At 40.2% G+C, this 24981-nt stretch overlaps 1 pseudogene; it reads left to right on the top strand.

The window, feature by feature from the left end:
- The first annotated feature begins 261 nt into the window (after positions 1-261).
- Positions 262-20580, top strand: LOC103295640 (glutamate dehydrogenase 1, mitochondrial-like; annotated as a pseudogene).
- Positions 20581-24981: the final 4401 nt, after the last annotated feature.

The raw sequence follows: 24981 nt of genomic DNA on the forward strand, positions 1-24981 counted from the left end.
CTATGGGGGAAAAAAGAGGAACATCTGTAATAATCTGAACAATAAAGATTTATTTTTTTTAAAAAAGAACAAGCACAAAGAGACAGCCAAACTGTGAAGAGAAAGAACAACCCCCAAAAGAAAAAAAGAGGAATGTCCAGAAAAATAATTAAATGAAATGGAAGCAAGCAACTTATCAGACATAGAATTTAGAATAATGGTTATAAAGATGCTCAAGGAACTCAGTGGAATTATAAGGAACTTAGTGGGAATTAGAACAGCATGAAAAAGGAAATAGAAACCAGGAACAAGAACCAGTCAGAAGTGAAGAATACTATATCTGACACCCAGAATACACAGGAAAAAATTAAAAGTAGGTTGGATGAAGGAGAGGATGGAATTAGTGATTTGGAAGACAAGGTAGAAATGAACACCTAATTAAAGTAGCAAATAGAAAAAATAAATTAAAAAGTGGGAGGGTAGTTTAAGAGAACTTTGACACAACAGAAAATATAACAACATTTGCATCATAGAATTACCAGGAGGAAAAGAATGTGTGCAAGGAGCAGAAAACATGTTTGAAGAAATAATAATAGAAAACTTCCCAAACCTGGTGAAGGAAAAGTTACACAAATCCAGGAGGCACAGAGAGTTCAAATCAAGATGAACCCCAAAGATACCCACACCTAGACACATAATTAAAATGGCAAACATTAAAGCCAAAGAATCTTTTATTTTTAAATATATTTTATTGATTTTTTACAGAGAGGAAGGGAGAAGGATAGAGAGTTAGAAACATCAATGAGAGAGAAACATCAATCAGCTGCCTCCTGCACACTCCCTACAGGGTATGTGCCCACAACCAAGGTACATGCCCTTGACCGGAATCGGACCTGGGACCCTTGAGTCTGCAGGCCGATGCTCTATCCACTGAACCAAACCAGTTAGGGCCAAAGAAAGAATCTTAAAGACATCAAGAGAGAGACAGAAAGTTACCTACAAAAGAGTTCCCATTAGACTGTCGACTGATTTTTCAATAGAAACACTTCAGGCCAGAAAGGAATACTGAAGTATTCAAAGTAATGAAAAGCAAGGGCCAGAATCCAAGACTACTCTATCCAGCAAGGCTATCATTTAAAATTGAAGGTGAAAGAGCTTTTCAGACAAAATAAATAAATAAATAATAAATAAATAAATAAATAAATAAATAGGCTAAAGGAGTACATTACAACCAAACCAGCATTGCAAGAAATGTTAAAGGGATTGCTTTAAGAAGTAGAAAACAAGATAGAGGAAAATAGGTATAAAGAAAATAAAAATGGTGATTAAGTATCTATCACTAATAATCTTCAATGTAAATGGATTAAATGCTCCAATAAAGACACAGGGTAGCTGAATGGATAAGAAAACATGACTCATATGTATGTTGTTTACAAGAAACCCACCTCAGAACAAAACACTCACATAATAGTCCACAAATGAGTTTTCCACAAACCGGGGCTGAAAGTGAAGGGATGGAAAAAATATTCCATACAAGTGGAAAAAAAAGACCTGGAGTAGCAATACTCATATCTGGAAAAAAAAAAAAAAAAAGACTTCAAAACAAAGGCCAGAGCAAGAGACAAGGAAGGGCACTACATGGTACTGAAGGGATTGATCCAACAAGAAAATATAACACTGGTAAACATATATGCACCCAATACAGGAGTAACAAAATATATTAAAAAAACTCTTTGTGGACTTTAAAGCATAGACTGATAGCCATACAGTCATAGTAGGAGACTAAAAAAACCACTGACCTAGATCTGTGAAATATGCCATTAGTATTTTAATAGGGATTGCATTGAATCTATAGATTGCTCTGTGTAGTATGGACATTTTAATAATATTAATTCTATCAAACCACAATCATGGTATATTCTTCCATTTGTTTGTATCTTCCTCTATCTCTTTTTTCAATGTCCTGTAGTTTTCTGAGTACAGGTCTTTTACTTCTTTGATCAAATTTATTTCTAAGTATCTTGCTTTTTTGTTTCAATGATAAGTAAGATTTTCTTTTTAGTTTCTCTTTTTGAAAATTCATTATTGGTGTATAGAAATGCCATCAATTTCTGGGTGTTAATTTTATATCCTGCATTTGCTGAATTTATTTATTAAATTTGTAGTATTTGGTGGAGTCTTGAGGGTTTTCTATGTACAATATCATGTCATCTGTGAATAACTAATTTTACTTCCTTCTTTCCAATTTGGATGCCTTTTTTTTTTCTTGTCTGATTGCTGTGGCTAGGAGTTCCAGAACTGTGTTGAATAATAGTGGTGATAGTGGACATCCCTGTCTTGTTCCTCTACTTAGGGTAAATGCTTTTAGTTTTTGTCCATTGAGTATGATGTGGCTCTAGGTTTGTCATATTCTTTATTATGTTAAGGTATGAACCTTCTTTCCCCGCTTTGTTAGAGTTCTTACAAAAATGGGTGTTGGATTTTGTTGAATGCTTTTTTTTGCATCTATTAATATGATCATGAGACTTTTGTCTTTCAATTCTTTTATGTGATGTATAACATTTATTGTTTTGCTAATATGGTATCATCCTTGCATCCCTGGAATAAATCCTACTTGGTAATGGTATATGATCTTTGTAATATATTGCTGGATCAGATTTGTAAATATTTTGTTGAGAATTTTAGCATCTATGTTAATCAGGGATATTGCTTATAATTCTTTTCCTTTGTAGTGTCTCTATCTGGTTTTGGAATTATAATAATGCTTGTAAAAAGAGCTTGGAAGTGTTCTTTCCTCTTACATTTTTTTTTAATAGTTTGAGGATAGGTGTTAGTTCTTCTTTGAATGTTTGTTAAAACTCCTCTGTGAAGCCGCCAGTTCCAGGGCTTTTGCTTGCTGGGAGTTTTTGATTATTGCTTCAATTTCATCAGTCTACTCAGGTTTTCTGATTCTTCCTAATTGAGTTTTGGACAATTGTATGTTTCTAGGAATTTACCCATTTCATCCATATTGTCCAGCTTGTTGGCATATCATTGTTCATAGTATTTTCTTACAAACCTTTGTATTTCTGTAGTGTGGGTTGTTACTTCACCACTTTTATTTCTGATTTTATTTATTTGGGTCCACTCACTTTGTTTCTTTCTTTTTTTTAATTTAATAAATCTTTATTGTTCAGATTATTACAATTTTTCCCCCCATAGCTCCCCTCCACCCGGTTCCCACCCCACTCTCTGTCCTTACCTCCCCCCACTGTCCTCATCTATAGGTGTATGATTTTTTCCAGTCTCTTCCTGTACCCCCACACCCCTTTCCCACTGAGAATTATCAATCCACTCCCATTCTATGCCCCTGATTCTATTATATTCACCAGTTTATTCTGTTCCTCAGATTTTTAATTCACTTGATTTTTAGATTCACTTGTTGATAGATATGTATTTGTTGTTCATAATTTTTATCTTTACCTTTTTCTTCTTCTTCCTCTTCTTAAAGAGTACCTTTCAACATTTCATATAATACTGGTTTGGTGGTGATGAACTCATTTAGCTTTTTCTTGTCTGTGAAGATCTTTATCTGACCTTCAATTCTGAATGATAACTTTGCTGGATAGAGTAATCTTGGTTGTAGGTTCTTGCTATTCATCACTTTGAATAATTCTTGCCACTCCCGTCTGGCCTGCATAGTTTCTGTTGAGAAATCAGCTGACAATCGTATGGGTGCTCACTTGTAGGTAATTAATTGTTTTTCTCTTGATGCTTTTAATATTCTCTGTCTTTTGCTCTTGGCATTTTAATTACGATGTGTCTTGGTGTGGTCCTCTTTAGATTCCTTTTTTTGGGGGTTCTCTGCGCTTCCTGGACTTATAAGTCTATCTCTTTCACCAGGTGGGGGAAGTTTTCAGTCATTATTTCTTCAAATAGGTTTTCAGTATCTTGCTCTCTTTCTTCTTCTGGCACCCCCAAATTCTTATGTTGGTACGCTTGAAGTTGTCCCAGAGGCTTCTTACACTATCTTCAAATATTTGGATTCTTTTTTCTTTTGCTTTCCCGGTTGAGTGTTTTTTGCTTCTTTGTATTTCAAATCTTTGACTTGATTCTTGGGATCCTCTAGTCTGCTGTTGGGTCTCTGTATAATATTTTTTATTTCAGTCAGTGTATGTTTAATTTCTAGTTGGTCCTTTTTCATATCCTCTAGGGTCTCATTGAATTTATTGGCCTTTTCTAGGAAATTCTTGAAAAACCTTATAACCGTGGTTTTGAACTCTATATCCAGTAGTTTGTTTTCCTCCATTTCTTTTATTTGTCATCTGTTTCTTTGTCTCTGCATTTTCCCTGCTTGCCTGAGTTGGTAGGGTGGTTTTGGAGCTGTCTGACCAGAGCTGCAGTTTGTTTGGTTAAGCTATGATAGGGCAGGCCATTTATATGCAAAAGCCGCTGCTCAGAGCTTGGGTGGGTTTGTAGATTGTGCGGAGCGGGGTGTCAGGGAGTCATTAGGTTAGGGTGTGGCAAACAGTGATGGCTGCCAGTCAGCCATCTCTGTGTCTCCGTGTTTCCAAGTCCCCGCGACCCACACCTCAGTGCAGTAAATAATGATTCCTGGGCGCACCTCTGCAAGAAAGCCACCCTTACTTTCCAACTCGATGGCAGACAGTCCAGCTTCTCCCCGTAGGAGCTTGGGTCCCCAGCGTCTCCCCAGAAACTGGAGTTCAGAGTAATCAGGAGCTTGTCTCCCTTCGGGTTGAAAGAAGCAGCGCACCCAGACACCTGCTGCCAACCTGATTCGCGCACCTCCGTACCTCAGCTTTTCATTGCTTGTGCACGTCTCAGTGATCTTTTCTCTTTCCTTCTAGTTGTAGAACTTCCACTCAGCCAGCTTTCCCATGGTTCTGGATGATAGACATTTTGTCTTTTAGTTGTAGTTTTTTGAAATTGTTGTGCGAGGCAGCAGTTTAGGTGTTTACCTATGCTGCCATCTTGGTTTCTCCTCACTTTGTTTCTTTTTTATTTATTTATTTTATTATTTTTATTATTTTTTTAAACATTTTTTTTATTGAGGTATTATATGTGTGCATATCTTACCATTGCCCCCCCTACCCCACACCCATACATGCCCTCACCCCCCAGAGTTTTGCGTCCATTGTTTATGCTTATATGCATGCATACAAGTCCTTTGTTTGATTTCTTATCTCCCCCACCTCTCCCTAACTTTCCCTCTGTAATTTGCAAGTCTGTTTGATGCTTTACTGTCTCTGTATCTATCCTCACTTTGTTTCTTAATGAGTCTGGCTAAAGGTTTGTCAATCTTGTTTATCTTTTCAAAGAATTATCTCTTGGTTTCATTGATCTTTTGTATTTTTTTTTTTTTTAGTCTCTATGTCATTTATTTCCCATCTGATTTTTATTATTTCCTCCCTTATACTTATTCTGGGCTTTTCATGTTGTTATCTTTCTAATTCTTTTTTTTTAAATTTCTTTATTGATTAAGGTGTCACATATTTGTCCTCATCAACCCATTCCCATCCCACACCCCTCCCCACGTATGCCCCAACCCCCTGTTGAACTTAACCGTTGGATAGGCTCATATGCATGCACACAAGTCCTTTGGTTGATCTCTCCCCCCTCCTCCCAACCTCCCCTATCCTCCCTCTGAGGCCCGATAGTCTGATCGATGCCTCCTTGTTTCTGGTTCTGTTCTTGTTCCTCAGTCTATGTTGTTCATCATTTCCCCTAGATGAGCGAGATCATATGTCACTAGATATATACTTATAAGAACTGAATGTGAGACGAGCAATAATAGTTATGCTGACAGGCAAATGAATCAGTCTGTAGTGAGTTTCTTTCTGGACCAACAGTTCTTTTGAGACCCAATTCCAATGTCCACCAGTTCCTTATGTGTACATGTCAGCACTGACCCCTCTGCTCTGGATGGTGGACAAATGGTGGTAACAGAGGTCCGACTCCCTCTGGTTTGGTCTCGGCCGGACCCAGGGGCATGGCTTCACCCAGACTAAGGGGCACGTGGCCTCACCCAGACCCAAGGGGCGAGTGGCCTCACCCGGGCCCGGGACCCAGCCTCACCCGGATGGATCCAGGGGCACATGGCCTCACCCGGGCTCAGGCACCAGCCTCATCCGGGTCCAGTGGTGCGTGGCCTCACCCGGACCTAGGTGCACGAGGCCTCACCCAGACCCGGGACCCAGCCTCACCTGGATCCAGGGACACATGGCCTCACCCGGACCCGGGGGCGCGTGGCCTCTCCCAGACCCAGAGGCACGTGGCCTCACCCGGACCTAGGTGCGTGAGGCCTCACCCGGATCCAGGGACACATGGCCTCACCCAGACCCAGGGGCGCGTGGCCTCTCCCAGACCCAGGGGCACGTGGCCTCACCCGGACCTAGGTGCGCGAGGCCTCACCCGGATCCAGGGACACATGGCCTCACCCGGACCCGGGGGCGCGTGGCCTCTCCCAGACCCAGGGGCGCGTGGCCTCACCCAGACCTAGGTGCGCGAGGCCTCACCCGGATCCAGGGACACATGGCCTCACCCGGACCCGGGGACGCGTGGCCTCTCCCAGACCCAGGGGCACGTGGCCTCACCCAGGCCTAGGTGCGCGAGGCCTCACCCGGATCCAGGGACACATGGCCTCACACGGACCCAGGGGTCTTTCTAATTCTTTAAGTTGTAGGGTTAGATAGTTTATTAGCAATTGTTCTCCTTTCTTGAAGGTAGGCCTGTACTGCTATGTACTTGCCTCTTAGGATTGCTTTTGCTGTGTTTATATAGATTTGAGTTTGTTATCTATTCATTTTCATTTGTTTCCAAAAGTTTTTTTATTTCTTCTTTGATCTTGTTGGTAACCCATTCATTGTTTAATACTATGCTATTTAGCCTTCATGTGTTCGAATGTTTTTGAGTATTTTTATTGCAGTTGATTTCTAGCTTCATGCCATTGTGATCCAAGAAGATGCTTGATATAATTTCAATCATTTTGAACGTGTAGAGACTTAGTTTATGTACTAACATGTGGTCTATCTTTGAGAATGACTTGTGTGCACTAGAGAAGAATGTATATTTTGTAGTTTTGGGGTGAAATGTCCTGAAAATGTCAATTAATTCCATCTGATCCAGTGTGTTGTTTAGGATCACTGTTTCCTTATTGATTTTTTTTTTTTTTTGGTCTAGATGATATACTCTGTGATATCAGTGGGGTGTTAATGTCACCTACTATTATTGTATTGTTGTCAATCTCTCCTGTAAAGTCCTCCAGAAGTTTTTTGTTTTTTTTAATATATTTGGTTGTTCTTATATTTTGTGCATATATGTTTCCCAGGGTTATATCCTCTTGTTGGATTGATTCCTTTAGTATTATGTAGTAAATTTCATTATCTTTTATTATGGCCTTCAGTTTTTAAAAAATAATTCCTTATGGTTGAGAGTATTACATATGTCCTCCTTTCCCTCACCTCCCCCTCATTGACCTCTTCCAGCCGGCCCACACCTCACCCCAGGCCCTCACTGGCCCATTTGTCTGTGTCCATGGGCCATGCATATATGCATACAAGGTCATTGGTTGATTACCTTCCACCCACCCACCCTCTCCCACTTTCCCTATAAGTTTCCACACAGTTCCATGCTTTCATGTCTCTCGATCCACTCAATTCATCAGTTAATTTTTACTTAGATTCCACATATGAGTGTGATTATGTGATACTTATCTTTCTCTAACTGAGTTGTTTAACTTAGCATGATACTCTCTGGAAACCTCAATGCTATCTCAAAGTGTAAGAAATTCTTCTTTTTTACTGCTGCAGAGTATTCCATAGTGTAAATGTACCATAGACTTTTTATTCACTCATCTACTGATGGGCTTTTTTCCAGATTGTAGCTATTGTAAATTGTGCTGCTATGAACATAGGGCGCATACATTCTTTTTTATTGTTTTTTTTTTTGGGGGGGGTTTCTTAGGATATATTACTAGAAATGGGATCACTGGGTCAAATGGCAGTTCAATTTTTTAAATGATTTTTAAAATTTCTTTATTGATTAAGGTGTCACATATTTGTCCTCATCCCCCCATTCCTATCCCCCACCCCTCCCCACGGATGCCCCCACCCCCCTGTGGTCCTTAACCATTGGTTAGGCTTGTATGCATGCACACAAGTCCTTTGGTTGATCTCTCCACCCTACCCCCACTCTCCCCTACCCTCCCTCTGAGGCCCGACAGTCCAATCGATGCCTCCTTGTTTCTGGGTCTGTTCTTGTTCATAAGTCTATGTTGTTCATCATTTCCCCTAGATGAGTGAGATCATGTGTTACTAGAAATATACTTATAAGAACCGAATGTGAGACGAGCAATAATAGTTATGCTGACAGGCAAATGAATCAGTCTGTAGTAAGTTTCTTTCTGGACCAACAGTTCTTTTGAGACCCAATTTCAATGTCCACCAGTTCCTTAGGCAGTTCCATTTTTAATTTTTTGAGGAAACTCCATACTATTTTCCATAATGGCTACACCAGTCTGCATTCCTACCAGCAGTGCACTAGGGTTTCCCTTTTCTCCACATCCTCATCAGCACTTGTCATTGGTTTCTTTGTTGATGGCAGCCATTCTGACAGGTGTGAGGTGATACCTCATTTCTGTTTTGATTTGCATCTCTCTGATGATCAGTGACTTGAGCATTTTTTAATATGTCTCTTGGCCATCTGTATGTCCACTTTGGAGAAGTGTCTATTTAGGTCCTTTGCTCATTTTTTAATTAGATTGTTTGTCTTCCTTCTGTTAAGTTATATGTGTTCCTTATGTATTTTGGATATTAACCCTTTATCATATATCATTGCCAAATATGTTCTCCCATTCAGTGTGCTCTCTTTTTATTTTGTTGATGGTTTCTTTTGCTGTGCAGAAGCTTTTTAATTTCATGTAGTCTCATTAGTTTATTTTCTCCTTAGTTACCCTTTCCCTAGTAAATGTATCGTAAACATATTGCTATGCGAGATGTCTGAGATTTTGGTGCCTATGGTTTCTTCTAGAACTTTTATGGTTTCACGACTTACATTTAAGCCTTTTATCCATTTTGTGTTTATTCTTGTGTATGGTGCAAGTTGGTGGTCTATTTTCATTTTTTTTGCATGTACCTGTCCAATTTTCCCAACACTATTTATTGAAGAGACTATCTCTGCTCCAATGTATGCTCTTGCCTCCTTAGTCAAATATTAATTGAGCATAGTGGCTTGGGTCAATTTCTGGATTCTCTGTTCTGTTCCATTGATCTATATGGCAGTTCTTGTTACAGTATCAGGCTGTTTTGAGTACAGTGGGTTTGTAGTAGAACTTGATATCTGGTATTGTGATTTCTCCAACTTTGTTCTTCTTTCTCAAAATTGCTGTGGATATTTGAGGTCTTTTTTTGGTTCCATATAAATTTTAGGCCTGTGAAATATGCCATTGGCATTTTAATAGGGATTGCATTGAATCTATAGATTGCTTTGGGTAATATGGAAATTTTAATGATGTTGATTCTACCAATCTATGAACATGGTATATTCTTTCACTTTTTTATATCTTCCTCTATCTCTTTTTTCAGTGTCCTGTAGTTATCCAAGTACATGTATTTTACCTCTTTGGTTAGGTTTATTCCTAAGTATCTTATTTTTTGTTGCAATGGTAACTGGGATTGCTTGTTTAGTTTCTTTTTCTGAGAGTTCACTATTGGTATATAAAAAATGCTATGATTTTTGGGTGTTAATTTTGTATCCTGCTAAGTTTCTGAATTCTTTTATTAAATCTAGTAGTATTTTGATGGAGTTTTTAGGGTTTTCTATGTACAGTACTAGTATCACGTTATTTGTGAATTATGAGAATTTTACTTTCTCCATTCCAATTTGGATGCCTTTTATTTCTTCTTCTTATCTGATCGCTACGGCCGTGACTTCCAGAACAATGTTGAACAAGAGTGGTGAAAGAGGGCATACCTGTCTTGTTCCTGTTCTTAAGAGACATGATTTTAGTTTTTTTCCCATTGAGTATGATGTTGGCTGTAGGTTTGTCATATATGGCCTTTATTATGTTGAGGTATGTTCCCTCTATTCCCACATTGCTGAGAGTTTTTATCAAAAAAGGATGTTGGGTTTTGTTGAATGCTTTTTCTGCATTGATTGATATAATCATGTGATTTTTGTCTTTCAATCTATTTATGTGCTGTATCACATTCATTGATTTGTGAATATTGTACCAGCCTTGCATCACCAGAATAAATCCCACTAGGTTATGATGTATGATATTTTTAATGTTTTGCTGGATCCAATTTACTTAAAGTTTGTTGAGGACTTTAACATCTATGTTCATCATGGATATTGCCCTGTAGTTCTCTTTCTTTGTTTTGTCTTTATCTGGTTTTGGGATTAGGGTAATTTTGGCCTCATAGAAAGTGTTTGAAAGTGTTCCTTTCTCTTGAATTTTTTGGAATAGTTTGAGGAGTAGAAAAGTAATTTCTTTTAATATTTGGTAAAACTCTCCTGTGAATCTGTCTGGACAAGGGTTTTTGTTTATTGGGAATTTTTGTTATTGCTTCAATTTCATCAGTAATTATCAGCCTATTCAGGTTTTTCTGATTCTTCCTGATTGCGTTTTGGAAAGTTGTATTTTTTAGAAATATGTCCATTTCATCCACGTTGTCCTGTTTGTTGGAGTAAAGTCATTCATAGTATTTTTTACAATCCTTTGTATTTCTGTGGGGTCAGTTCAGTTTTTTCATTTCTAATTTTGTTTATTTGGGTCTTCTCTTTTATTTCCTGGTGAGTCTGGCTAGATGTTCATCAATATTATTTATCATTTCAAAGAAGCAGCTCTTGATACGTTTTATTTATTTTTTAATCTATGCCATTTATTTTCACTCTGATCTTTATTATTTCCTTCTTTCTACTTACTCTGGGCTTTTCTTGTTGCTCTCTTTCTAATTCTTTAAGTTGTAGTGTTAGATAATTTATTACCAGTTTTTCTTATTTTTTGAGGCAGGCCTGTAGTGCTATGAACTTCCCTCTCAGAACTGCTTTCACAGTGTCCCATAGATTTTAGATTGTTGTGTGTTCATTGTTATTTGTTTCTAGGATGTGTTTTATTTCTTTGGTAACCTATTCATTGTTTAATAGCATGCTATTTACCCTCCATGCATTTGATTGTCTTTGAGTGTTTTTATTGTACCTGATTTCTAATTTCATGCCATTGTTGTCTGAGAAGATGCCTGATATGATTTCAATCTTCTTGAATTTATAGAGACTTAGATTGTGTCCTAATATGTGGTCTATCTTTGAAAATGTCCCATGTGCACTTGAGAAGAATGTATATTCCATAGCTTTGTGGTGAAATGTTCTGAAGATGCCAATTAGTTCCATCTGTTCTATAGTGTCATTTAGGATTGCTGTTTTCTTGTTGATTTTTTGTCTAGAAGATTTATCCAGTGATGTCAGTGGGGTATTAAAGTCCCCTACTATGATTGTATTACTGTCTATCTCTCCCTTGGTATCTTCCAGAAGTTTGTTTTTTATATTTAAATGCTCCTGTATTGGGTGCATATACGTTTACCAGAGTTATCACTTCTTGTGTATCAATTATTTTATTATTATGAAATAGCCCTCTTTATCTCTTGTTAATGCCTTCACTTTGGAATTTATTTTGTCAGATATAAGTATTGAAACCCCATTTTTTTTTTTAAATTTCCATTTGCCTGAAGAGTTTTTTTCCATCCCTTGACTTTAGTGTTGTGAGTCCTTTTTTCTGAGGTGGGTTTCTTTAGGCAGTATATATATATATGGGTCATGTTTTCTTCTTTTTAATTTAATTTTATTGTTTAAAGTATTACACATAGTAGTACATATATCCCCTTTTTTCCCCTATAGACCTTCCCCCAGCCTCCCCTACCCCCTGTCACATGCCCTAATCCCACCCCACCAGTGTCTTGTGTCAATTGGTTGTGCCCATATGCATGCATACAAGTCCTTTGGTTGATCTCTTCCCCCGCCTCCCCGCCCCCGCCAACACTCCCCAGCCTTCCTGCTGAAATTTGACAATCCTTTCGGTGTTTTACTGCCTCTGTGTAAATCTTTTTGTTTATCAGGTTATAATGTTCTTTATTTTCCATAAATGAGTGAGATCATGTGGTATTTCTCTTTCATTGCCTGGCTCATTTCACTTAACATAATGCTCTCCATGCTGCTGCAAATGGTAAGAATTCCTTCTTTTTTATAGCAGCATAGTATTCCATTGTGTAGATGTACCACAGTTTTCTAATCCACTCATCTGCTGATGGGCATTTAGGCTGTTTCCAAATCTTAGCTATGGTGAATTGTGCTGCTATGAACATAGGGGTGCATATATCCTTTCTGATTGGTGTTTCTAGTTTCTTGGGATATATTCCTAGAAGTGGGATCACTGGGTCAAATGGGAGTTCCATTTTTAGTTTTTTGAGGAAACTCCATACTGTTCTCCACAGTGGCTGCACCAGTCTGCATTCCCACCAGCAGTGCATGAGGATTCCTTTTTCTCCACATCCTTGCCAGCACTTGTCATTTATTGATTTGTTGATGATTGCCATTCTGACAGTTGTGAGATGGTACCTCATTGTCATTTTGATTTGCATCTCTTGGATAATTAGTGACTTTGAGCATGTTTTCATATGCCTCTTGGCCTCCTTCTGTCTTCTTTTGAAAAGAATCTATTTAGGTTCGTTGCCCATTTTTTTATTGGATCATTTATCTTCCTTTTATTAAGTTGTATAAGTTCCCTGCAGATGTTGGAGATTAAACCTTTATCAGTGATAACATTTGCAAATATGTTCTCCCATACAGTGGGCTTTCTTGTTGTTTTGTTGATGGTTTCTTTTGCTGTGCAAAAGCTTTTTATTTTGATGTAGTCCCACCTGTTCATTTTCTCTTTAGTTTCCATTGCCCTAGGAGCTGTATCGGTGAAGAAATTGCTTCGGCATATGTCTGAGATTTCTCTGCCTGTGGATTCCTCAAGTATTTTTATGGTTTCCTGTCTTATGTTTAAGTCCTTTATCCATTTTGAGTTTATTTTTGTGTATGGTGTAAGTTGGTGGTCTAGTTTCATTTTTTTTTTTATGTATCTGTCCAATTTTCCCAACACCATTTATTGAAGAGACTGTCTTGACTCCATTGTATGTTCATGCCTCCTTTGTCAAATATTAATTGAACATAGTGGTTTGGGTCGATATCTGGATTTTCTGTTCTATTCCATTGATCTATATGTCTGTTCTTGTGCCAGTACCAGGCTGTTTTGAGAACAGTGGCTTTGTAATACAGCTTGAAATCTGGTATTGAGATCCCTCCTACTTTGTTCTTCTTTCTCAGGATTGCTGTGGCTATTCGGGGTCTTTTTTTATTCCAGATGAATTTTTGGAGAGTTCTTTCTAGGTCTGTGAAATATGCCGTTGGTATTTTAATGGGGAGTGCATTGAATCTATAGATTGCTTTGGGTAGTATGGACAATTTAATGATGTTGATTCTACCAATCCATGAACATGGTATGTTCTTCCATCTGTTTATGTCTTCCTCTATCTCTTTTTTCAGTGTCCTATAGTTTTCCACGTATAGATCTTTTACTTCCTTAGTTAAGTTTATTCCTAGGTATCTTAATTTTTTTTGTGCGATAGTAAATGGGATTGCTTTTTTAGTCTCTCTTTCTGTAACTTCACTATTGGTGTATAGAAATGCCATAGATTTCTTGGCGTTAATTTTGTATCCTGCTACATTGCCAAATTCATTTATTAAGTTTAATAGTTTTTTGATGTAATCTTTAGGGTTTTCTATGTACAATATCATGTCATCTGCAAATAAGGACAGCTTTACTTCTTCTTTTCCAATTTGGATGCCTTTTATTTCTTCTTCTTGTCTAATTGCAATGGCTAAAACTTCCATTACTATGTCGAACAGGAGTGGTGAGAGTGGGCATCCCTGTCTTGTTCCTGTTCTTAGGGGAAATGGTTTTAGTTTTTGCCCATTGAGTATGATGTTTGCTGTGGGTTTATCATATATAGCTTTTATTATGTTGAGTTATGATCCTTCTATTCCCACCTTGCTGAGAGTTTTTATCCAAAATGGGTGTTGGATTTTGTCAAATGCTTTTTCTGCATCAATTGATATGACTATGTGGTTTTTATCTCTTAATTTGTTTATGTGATGTATCACGTTTATTGACTTGCGGATATTGTACCATCCTTGCATCGCTGGGATAAATCTTACTTGGTAATGGTGTATGATCTTTCTGATGTACTGCTGGATCCGATTTGCTAGAATTTTGTTGAGGATTTTGGCATCTATGTTCATGAGGGATATTGGCCTGTAATTCTCTTTCATTGTGTTGTCTTTATCTGGTTTTGGTATTAGGGTGATGCTGGCTTCATAGAATGAGTTTGGAAGTGTTCCTTCCTCTTGAATATTTTGAAATAGTCTGAGGAGGATAGGTTTAAGTTCTTCCTTGAATGTTTGGTAAAACTCCCCTGTGTAGCATCTGGCCCCAGGCTTTTGTTTGCTGGAAGCTTTTAGATGACTGCTTCAATTTCTTCCATAGTTATTGGCCTATTGAGATGTTTAGATTCTTTCTGATTGAGTTTTGGAAGGTTGTATTTTTTTTAGGAATATGTCCATTTCCTCCAGGTTGTCCAGTTTGTTGGAATAGAGCTGTTCATAGTATTTTTTAACAATCCTTTGTATTTTGGTGGGGTCTGTTGTTATTTCTCATCTTTTATTTCTGATTTTATTTATTTGGGTCCTCTCTCTTTGCTTCTTGGTGAGCCCGGCTAGAGGTTCATCAATCTTGTTTATCCTTTCAAAGAAAACAAGCTCTTGGTTTTGTTGATCTTTTGTATTGTTTTTTTGGTCTCTATGTAATTTATCTCCACTCTGATCTTTACTATCTCCTTCCTTCTGCTTACACTGGGCTTCTCTTGTTGCTCTCTTTCTAACTCTTTGAGTTGTAGGGTTAGGTACTTTATTACCATTGTTTCTTGTTTTTTGCAGTAGGCTTGTAGAGCTATGAACTTCCCTCTCAGGGCTGCTTTTGCTGTGTCCCATAGATTTTGGATTGTTGTGTTTTCATTGTTGTTTGTTGCCATGATGTTTTTTATTTCTTCTTTGATCTCTCTGGTAACCCAGTCATTGTTTAAAAGCATGCTATTTAGTCTTCATGTGTTTGATTTTTTTGGATTGTTTTCATTGTAGTTGATTTCCAGTTTTATGCCATTGTGATCTGAGAAGATGCTTGATATGATTTCTGTCTTCTTGAATTTGAAGAGACTTTGCCTGTATATGGGTCATTTTTTCTTATGCATTCAGCTACCCTATATCTTTTGATTGGAACATTTAATCCATTTACATTTAAGATGATTATTGATAGATACTTGTTTGTTGCCATTTTTATATTTTATACCTGTGTTCCTTCTTCCATTTCTATTTCTTCTTTTTACAACAGTCCCTTTAGTATTTCTTGCTTTGATGGTTTGCTGGGAATAAACTCCCGTAGCCTTTTTTTTTTTTTTTGTCTCCATAGCTCTTGATTTCACCTTCAATTTTGAATGATAGACATACTAGATAGAATATTCTTGGATTCAGTCCCTTGCTTTTCATTACTTTGTATACTTCATGCCATTCCCTTCTTGCCTAATGTGTTTCTGTTGAGAAATCAGTTGACAGTCTAAATCAGTTGTAGGTAATTCCTTGTCTCTCTCTGGAAGACATTAAGATTCTTTCTTTGTCTTTTACACTTGCAAACGTAATTTTGATGTGTCTTGGTGTCAGTATTTTGGGGTTCATTTTGTTTGGGACTCTCTGTACTTCTTGGACTTGTGTGACTTTTTCCTTCCCAAAGTTAGAGAAGTTTTCTGTCATTATTTTTCAAACAGGTTTTCTATTCCTTGCTCAGCTTCCTCTCCTTCTGCCATCCCTATTATGCAGATGTTGTTTCATTTAATGTTGTACCAAAGCTTCCTTAGACTCTCCTCCTGCTTTTTAATTATTTTTTCCAGTTGTTGCTCTGCTTGGGTGCTTTGTCTACATTTTCTTCTAACTCACTGATTTGGTCCTCAGCTTCTAGTCTACTGTTGAAAGCTTCCACTTTGTTCTTTATTGCAGCTATGTCATTCTTCATTTCCTCTTGATTCTTACACATGATGGTGAATTTCTCATAGAGACATTTGAGCAACCTTATAATAATTACTCTGAATTCTTTCTCTGTAAAATTACTCGTCTCCATTTCATTTAGTTGCTTTTCTGGTGATTCATCCTTTTCTTTCATTTAGGGGTTGTTTTTTTTTGTCCCCCCATTTTTGCTGTTCCTTTGTAATTGTTTCTGTGTATTAGATCAAACTGCTATGCCACTCAGATCTTTTGGGTTGGTCTATGTAGATGTTTTGTGGGACTCAGTGGTGCATTCTCTCAGATCTCCTGTGCTGCATTCTAGGGAGGTCCCCTATTTGAGTTATTTGGGTTCTCCTTATGTAGTTGGGTCTTACATGTTATTGCCCCATTTGTGGGTGAAGTCTTCTCTTAGTGTGTCTTATTATGTGGCTTTCTCCCTATCACATTGTGCTAGCCATTGTGGAGGTGCTTACTGAATAGCACAAAATACAACACGACATGATGTGACACCGAAGGAACAGAACACGAATGTATACAGTACACCTATAATCCCAACAATAGTGACCACCAGAGAAAAGATAATTAGGAAAAAAAAAAAGAGAGCAAGAATTATAGAGAGAAAAAAAGAAAAGAAAGACATGGGGAGAAAATACAACAAAAACAAACAAAGAAACCAAAAAACACAAATGAAAAACACCCAGATTAAAGGGTTGGGGGTAGAATCTGTAAATTCAGAGCTTGAATAAAGAAGATAAGGTTAAGTTATTTGAGGAATAGGGGGAAGACCACAGTTTATAATAGAAAGAGGGAGTGTGCAGGCGGCAGCCTATTGATATTTCATTCTCACATAGATGTTTTTCTCTCCCTCTCCCTTACTCTCTTTCAAAAAAATCAATAAAAATATATATTTTAAAAGAATTCCATAAAAAGCAAACCCTGGGATTGCATTTCATTTTCATCCCCTCTCAGATTTCTCTAATTTTCTTCAAAAGAGGCCTTTTAAATGTATTAAAAATTACACCCTAGTAAAATGTCAGAGACAGGCTGAGCACCCATACTTAAAGCCAGGCTCTCTGTAATTTGACTCCTACAAATAAGAATACTATTGAGGAGATGTTTGATTAATTATGAGGAGACACGAGACTCCAAGGAAAGTCAAGTTCAAGTCACCCTAATGTAATTACTGGTGCATTTAATTAAATCATGTACAAAGGCATTAAATATTTCAGCAAAGTCCCTTGAAAAACACTAATAGGAAATGATTTTCTCAGTAAATGATATTTAGCTGTGTTGGTGAGTAGAGCAGACTTAGCATCTGCAGGTTTAATTAAATGTTTGCCTAACCATATAAAAAGACAGTGATATATCTTCATAGCATCTGGCAGCTTCACCATCCTCCAGCCATTCTTTAATTAGTACGCTGGTGAATTTAATAGAAAATGGCTTTCACTCAGGAGCAGATGGCTCTTCTGAGTGACAAAGGAATGACAATTTCTGTCATGTTTACTTCTTAGTATTTAGCTTTCTAGTATGTAGCTTTCTAGTATGTAGATCCCTTTAACTAAACAAAATTCAGAAGTGGTTGCTTTCAGAAGATATTATAGGATATATCCTATAGGGCTTAATATCTTCTGAAAGCAACCACTTCTGAATTTTGTTTAGTTAAAATAGTCTGACTCATGAGCTTCCAAAGATGGTTTTCCTTTGCCTCTCTGAGTTCATTTCTTATATTTTATGACAAGACTAGTCTTTCAGTTGTTAAAAGAAAAAAGTTATCTAAATTTATGTCGTTTCTTTTAGGTAAATAAAAACTGTCTGTTGGACCCAATTCAGTCTCAGAATTTTAAAGTTTAGTAAACATGAACTCCATCTCCTTCTTAGGGGGCAATTGGCTTGAGATAAGAAGGGAGGAAAATACCTTTGCTTTTCAGAAATGTTTTAGAAATGAAAGAAAAAGATAAGAAATTCTCAAGGAATAAGGAAAATAAAGAGTGTTCAAAGCACGCCCCCACCTTGCCATACAGAGGCCCCCTCCCCAGAGTCCATCCTTGTGGTTAGGTGGTGGGGAGGGACAGCTAGGAAGGCAGGGAGCTGTGGCTTAAAAGGGCAGCCCGCGCTGGGCCCTTCCTCCCTCCCACTGTCCCCAGCCTCCGCCCCACCGCCCCACCGCCTTGCACCTCTGCCTGGGTGAAACCCCACCGCCTTGCACCTCTGCCTGGGTGAAACCCCACCGCCTTGCACCTCTGCCTGGGTGCAACCCCACCGCCTTGCACCTCTGCCTGGGTGAAACCCCACCGCCTTGCACCTCTGCCTGGGTGAAACCCCACCGCCTTGCACCTCTGCCTGGGTGCAACCCCACCGCCTTGCACCGCTGCCTGGGTGCAACCCCACCGCCTTGCACCTCTGCCTGGGTGCAACCCCACCGCCTTGCACCTCTGCCTGGGTGCAACCCCACCGCCTTGCACCGCTGCCTGGGTGCAACCCCACCGCCTTGCACCTCTGCCTGGGTGCAACCCCACCGCCTTGCACCTCTGCCTGGGTGAAGCCCCACCGCCTTGCACCGCTGCCTGGGTGAAGCCCCACCGCCTTGCACCTCTGCCTGGGTGCAACCCCACCGCCTTGCACCTCTGCCTGGGTGAAGCCCCACCGCCTTGCACCGCTGCCTGGGTGAAGCCCCACCGCCTTGCACCTCTGCCTGGGTGAAGCCCCACCGCCTTGCACCTCTGCCTGGGTGAAGCGCTGCTGCTCTCAGGCGCCAGTCGCAGCCATGGGCTCGGCCCCGCTGCTGGGCCAGGCCGTGGGCAGCCTGCCTCCACTTCCCAGGAGGACAACCCCAGCTTCTTCAAGATGGAGGAGGGCTTCTTCCACCGCAGCGCCAGCACCACGGAGGACACTCTGTGGAGGACCTCAAGACCTGGGAGAGCGAGGAGCAGAAGCAGGTGCGTGGCGTCCTGACGATCACCCAGCCCTGTAACCATGTGCTGAGCCTGTCCTTCCCCACCCGCTGCCACCGCGGCTCCTGGGAGGTCACCTGAGGCCTACCGGGCCCAGCACAGCCAGCGCGGCACCCCGCGTGAAGGAGTTACTCCTTAGAGCACTGATATGAGGGTAGATGAAGTAAAAGCTTTGGCTTCTCTGATGACGCCTGTGTGCAGTGGTTGATGTGCCGTTCAGGGGCGCCAAAGCTGGTGTTAACATCAATCCCGAGAACTACTATACCGATCATGAATTGGAAAAGATCACAAGGGACTGGCAAAGAATGGCTTTATTGGTCCTGGCACTGATGTGTCTGCCTCAGGTATGAGCTTGGGTGAGGCAGAGATGTCATGAATTGCTGACTCCTATTAATGCCCATATGAAAAGACAGTGATATATCTTCAGAGCACCTAGCTGCTTCACCATCCTCCAGTCACTATATTAAAGCCCATGCCTGTGTCACTGGTGAGCCCACCAGTCAGGGTGGAGTCTAAGAGCAGATTTCTGCTTCCGGCCAGGGAATTTTCCACGGGATTGAAAACTTCACCAATGAAGCTACTTACATGAACATTTTAGGAATGATACCAGGGTTTGGAGATAAAACATTTGTTGTTCAGGGATTTGGTAATGTGGCCCTGCACTCTATGAGACATTGGCATCACTTTGGTGTTAAATGTGTTGGTGTTGGTGAATATGATGGGAGCATATGGGATCCAGGTGGTATTGACCAAAAGGAACTAGAAAACTTCAAATTGCAACATGGATCACTCCTGGGCTTCTCTAACCAATGGACGCAGACACCAGGGTGTGAGGGCATGAGTGGGGAAGGTTGGAAGGCAATGGGGGGATAAGGACACATATATAATACCTTAATCAATAAAGAAAAAAAAAATCCTGGGCTTCTCCAAAGCAAAGCTTTATGAAGGGAGCATCTTAGAGGCCGACTGTGACATACTGATTTCTGCTGCCACTGAGAAGCAGCTGACCAAGTGCAATGCACTCAGAATCAAAGCCAAGATCATTGCTGGAAATGCCGATAGACCGACAACTCCAGAAGCTAAGATTTTCATGGAGAGAAACATTATGGCTATTTCAGATCTCTACTTGAATGCTAGAGGAGTGACAGTATCGTACTTTGAGTGGCTGAAGAACCTAAATCATGTCAGTTCTGGATGTTTGACCTTCAAATATGAAAAGGATTCTACCACTTGCTCATTTCTGTTGAAGAGAGCTGGAAAAGAAGTTTGGAAAGCACAGTGGAACTGTCCTTGTTATATGCACAGGAAAGTTCCACGTCAGGGTATCAGGGGCATCTGAGCAAGGCATTGTGCAATCTGGTTTAGCTTACATTATGGAGTGCTTGGGCAGGCAAATCATGTGCACAGCCATGAAATATAAACTGGGATTGGACCTGAGAAGAGATGCCTCCATAATGCCATTGAGAAAGTGTACAGTGAAGCTGGCTTGACCTTCACATAGATGGATTGTAGCTGATTTCTTTACCATCCTCTTCACCTCTTCAGCTGTAGACCTATCACAAATTTACATGTAACCACAGAGATCTCTTTCTCCCATTACTTATTTAGGTAATGGACACCATTCTCAAAAAGTCAATCCAAATTAGCTCCTTAAATAAAAGAAATTAATGTTAGGGAATCATGTACAAAGCTGAAAGTAGAGGCCAGAGAGACATTTGGGTATTTTGCCTCTCAATGAAAAGTCCCTTCTATCTGGCTCCACTGTCTTGCTCCATGGTTGCTTCCCAACAGTCAGAGTTGTGGCCCAGGAAAGCACCTGTTGTTCAAGACCAGTTAGTTGCTTGTTGCTTCAGCTCTGGACAAGTCTAAGGTGTGCTGTAACTTTGACATGTTTAAGAAGCAGGTGTGTGGTATTTTCAGAAGATAGCATGGTTCTCAAGTGAGTTATTGGTTTTTATATCAGCAAAATAACTCAATTTTATAGATTGCAAGTAAAATAAAAGCTGTTTATCTTTATGTAGAATAAAATAAACACATGCTGCTATAATAAAACTAGAGGTCTAGTGCACAGATTCATGCACCGGTGGGGTCCCTCTACCTGGCCTGTGCCCTCTCACATTCTGGGACACCTTAGGGCAGTGGTTCTCAACCTTTCTAATGCCGCGACCCTTTAATACAGTTCCTCATGTTGTGGTGACCCCCAACCATAAAATTATTTTTGTTGCTACTTCATAACTGTAATTTTGCCACTGTTATGAATCATAATGTAAATATCTGTGTTTTCTGATGGTCTTAGGTGACCCTGCTAGCGGTTCTCAACCTGGGGGTCACGACCTACAGTTTGAGAACCGCTGCTGTAGAGCCTAAGACCATCGGAAAACACAGATATTAACACTACGATTCATTAACAGTGGCAAAATTACAGTTATGAAGTAGCAACGAGAATAATTTTATGGTTTGGGGTCACCACAACATGAGGAACTGTATTAAAGGGTCACGGCATTAGAAAGGTTGAGAACCACTGCCTTATGGGATGTTGGACTGCTGGTTTCAGCTTGATCCCTGCAGGGCAGGCAGCCGGGGGATTGGCCGAAACCAGCAGTCCGACATCCTCCGAGGGATGTAGCAGTGCATTAAGTGGCAGGGGGCCAGGGAGGAGCCTGAGCCGGTCTGGGCGCCGTGCCCTTCCCGCTCATTCTGGCCTCGCTGTTCCTGTTGCTGCCGCTGCTCGATAGCACTGCCAAGGAGGCAGGAGAGGTTCCCGCTGCTGCAGCTGCACTCACCAGCCATGAGCTTGGCTTCTGGCTGAATGGCGCTCCCATTGTGGGAGTGCACTGACCACCAGGGGGCAGTTTCTGTATTGAGCATCTTCCCACTGGTGGTCAGTGCGCATCATAGCGACCGGCTCAACTGGTTGTTACAGTCGCTTAGGCTTTTATGTATATAGACTAGAGGCCCAGTGCATGAAATTCGTGCATGGGGGTGTGTCCCTCAGTCCAGCCTGAATCCTCTCCAATCTGGGACCCATTGGGGGATGTCCGACTGCCAGTTTAGGCCTGATCCTAAACTGGCAGTCAGACATCCCTCTCACAATCCAGGACTGCTGGCTCCTAACTGCTTGCCTGCCTGCCTGATTGCCCCTAACTGCTTCTGCCTGCCAGCCTGATCACACCCTAACCACTCCTCTGCCAGCCCCAACTGCCCTGCCCTGCAGGCCTGGTTACCCCCAACTGCCTTCCCCTGCCGGCCTGATCTTATCTACAACTGCCCTCCCATGCCGACCTGATCTCACCCCCAACTGCCCTCCCCTGCTGGCCTGATGGCCCCCAACTGCCCTCCCCTGCTGGCCTGGTCGCCCCAAACTGCCCTCCCCTGCCATCCTAGTCCCCTGCAACTGCCCTCCCCTGCTGGCCTGGTCCCCCCCAACTGCCCTCCCCTGCAGGCCTGGTCCCCCCCAACTGCCCTCCCCTGCAGGTCTGGTCGCCCCAAACTGCCCTCCTCTGCCAGCCCAGTCACCCCTAACTGCCCTCCTCTGCTGGCCCAGTTACCCCTAACTGCCTTCCCCTGCCGGCCTGATCACCCACAACTGCCCTCCCCTGCTGGCCATCTTGTGGCAGCCATCTTGTGTCCACATGGGGCAGCCATCTTTGACCACATGGGGGTGGCCATCTTATGTGTTGGACTAATGGCCAATTTGCATATTACCTGTTTATTATATAGGATGCTCAAAATCACTAATCATCTGAGAGATGCAAATCAAAACATCAATGAGATACAATCTCACACCTGTCAGAATAGCTATCATGAACAAATCAACAAACAAGTGCTGGTGAGGATGAGGAGAAAAAGGAACCCTCATGCACTGCTGGTGGGAATGCAGACTGGTGCAGCCACTGGAGAACAGTATGGAGTTTCCTCAAAAAGTTAAAAATGGAGCTCCCATTTGACCCAGTAATCCTACTTCTAGGAATATATCCCAAGAAACCAGAAACACCAATCAGAAAGGATACATGCACCCCTATGTTCATAGCAGCACAATTTACCATAGCTAAGATTTGGAAACAGCCTAAGTGCCCATAAGCAGATGAGTGGGTTAGAAAACTGTGGTACATCTACACAATGGAATACTACGCCGCTATAAAAAAGAAGGAACTCTTACCATTTGCAACAGCATGGATGGAACTGGAGAACATTATGTTAAGCGAAATAAGCCAGTCAGAGAAAGATAAATATCATATGATCTCACTCATATGTGGAATATAATGATCAACATAATTTGATGAACAAGAAGAGACAAATGGGGGTGGTGGTTAGAGAGCAACCAAAGGACTTGAATGCATGCATATTAGCATAACCAATGGACACAGACACTGGGGCAGTGGGGGCTTGCCTAGGGTGGGAATGGCTGTGGGGGGTCAATTGGGGGAAAAAAAGACATATGTAAAACTTTAGACAATAATAATAATAATAATAATAATAATAAAAGAGTGAATTACAGGGAGAGAGGATAATGAAATTAGATCTGAAGATGCAGGTTTTAGAACACTCGTACTTCTTTTATAGACTTATACATCTTAGAAAAAAATAAAAGGTCTGAAAATTAGGAGAAAGATTACTCCAGAGATAAATGTGAGAGATATTATACCTCAAGTGACTTCATGATATAGAAGTAATCACAAAATATGAGAAAAATGTTATAAAGTAGGAAGAGAGGCAAAATACTTAAGTTACTTTTCTTAAGGTCACCAGGGTAGTAAAAATGTGGTATTTACTTCCCACAATTCCCTGGGTGTCACTCATACCAGATATATCTGGCCAACTCCAGGTGCTATCCTCTTGGCCATCATTCATGAACTAGTGTGGGTGAACCATGGGCCACTCCTCATTTCAATATCCCGTAATTTAGAGATTTTGTACAGTTTTTAACTGCTGTGTCTTATGTAATGAAGTTCAATTCAACTTAATTCATACTATAAAGCACCACTTAGAATTGTTGTTGATAAAATAATCAATATGTTGGCCTGCTTCATATTCTAAGTGTATCTTACATTATTTATTATTGATCTAAAAATAAAAATGCTATTTCTTATTTTCTGACACAAAAAATAAAGCTATTTCCCAGGAATTAGTTTATCCATAAGTAACACCCTCTTCTATAGGAATGAGTATAAGTAAAAGGAAGAAATGGGCTCAGATATATGCATTTTAAAAAATGAATATAATTCTGCCCCTACCCCATAAAATATTGAATAATATACAAAACAATTTTGGGAGAAAATAAGTTTTCTGGGCAATTTTTTTCAATAAATATATTTTTAAACAATTTTTTGTTTTTTAAACTTGGAATACATTTTAGAATGTTCTCAATTCTATTTCTATGGATTGTCTCTCTCCATAGAAATTCTAGAAGAAATCAGACAGGTAGAAGAGGGTAAAGGGGAGATAAATGATGACAGAAGTAGACTTGACTTTGGGTGGTGAACACACAATACAATATTCAGAGGATATAGAACCATATACTTCATATGGTGTTATAGAACCATATACTTGAAACCTATATAATTTTATTAACCAGTGTCACCCCAACAAATTCAGTAAAAATTTTAAAAAAGAGATCCATCACAGCAACTCTAAACGAAGTCAGAGGTGAAAGCCAGAATGAGATATATCAAATCACCTTTTATCATTTTATCAGCTATTTCACAAGTTCAGAAGCTGGGACAAGAGCTCATAACAGATTGTGCTAATTTCAATGTGTACTTTGTCTCACATTGTCTTCTTAGCTGCCAGCAAGTGTGGCCTAACGCAGATGGCAGCCAGGAGAAGTCTGTCTTCTCCCTCTTCACTTTGAGCATTTCGGTCACACGTGGGCTTTAGGCAAACAGGGATGTTTATGTCAAAT

The sequence above is a fragment of the Eptesicus fuscus genome, chromosome 8 (genome assembly GCF_027574615.1).
Source record: "Eptesicus fuscus isolate TK198812 chromosome 8, DD_ASM_mEF_20220401, whole genome shotgun sequence".
In the NCBI taxonomy this organism is placed as follows: domain Eukaryota; kingdom Metazoa; phylum Chordata; class Mammalia; order Chiroptera; family Vespertilionidae; genus Eptesicus; species Eptesicus fuscus.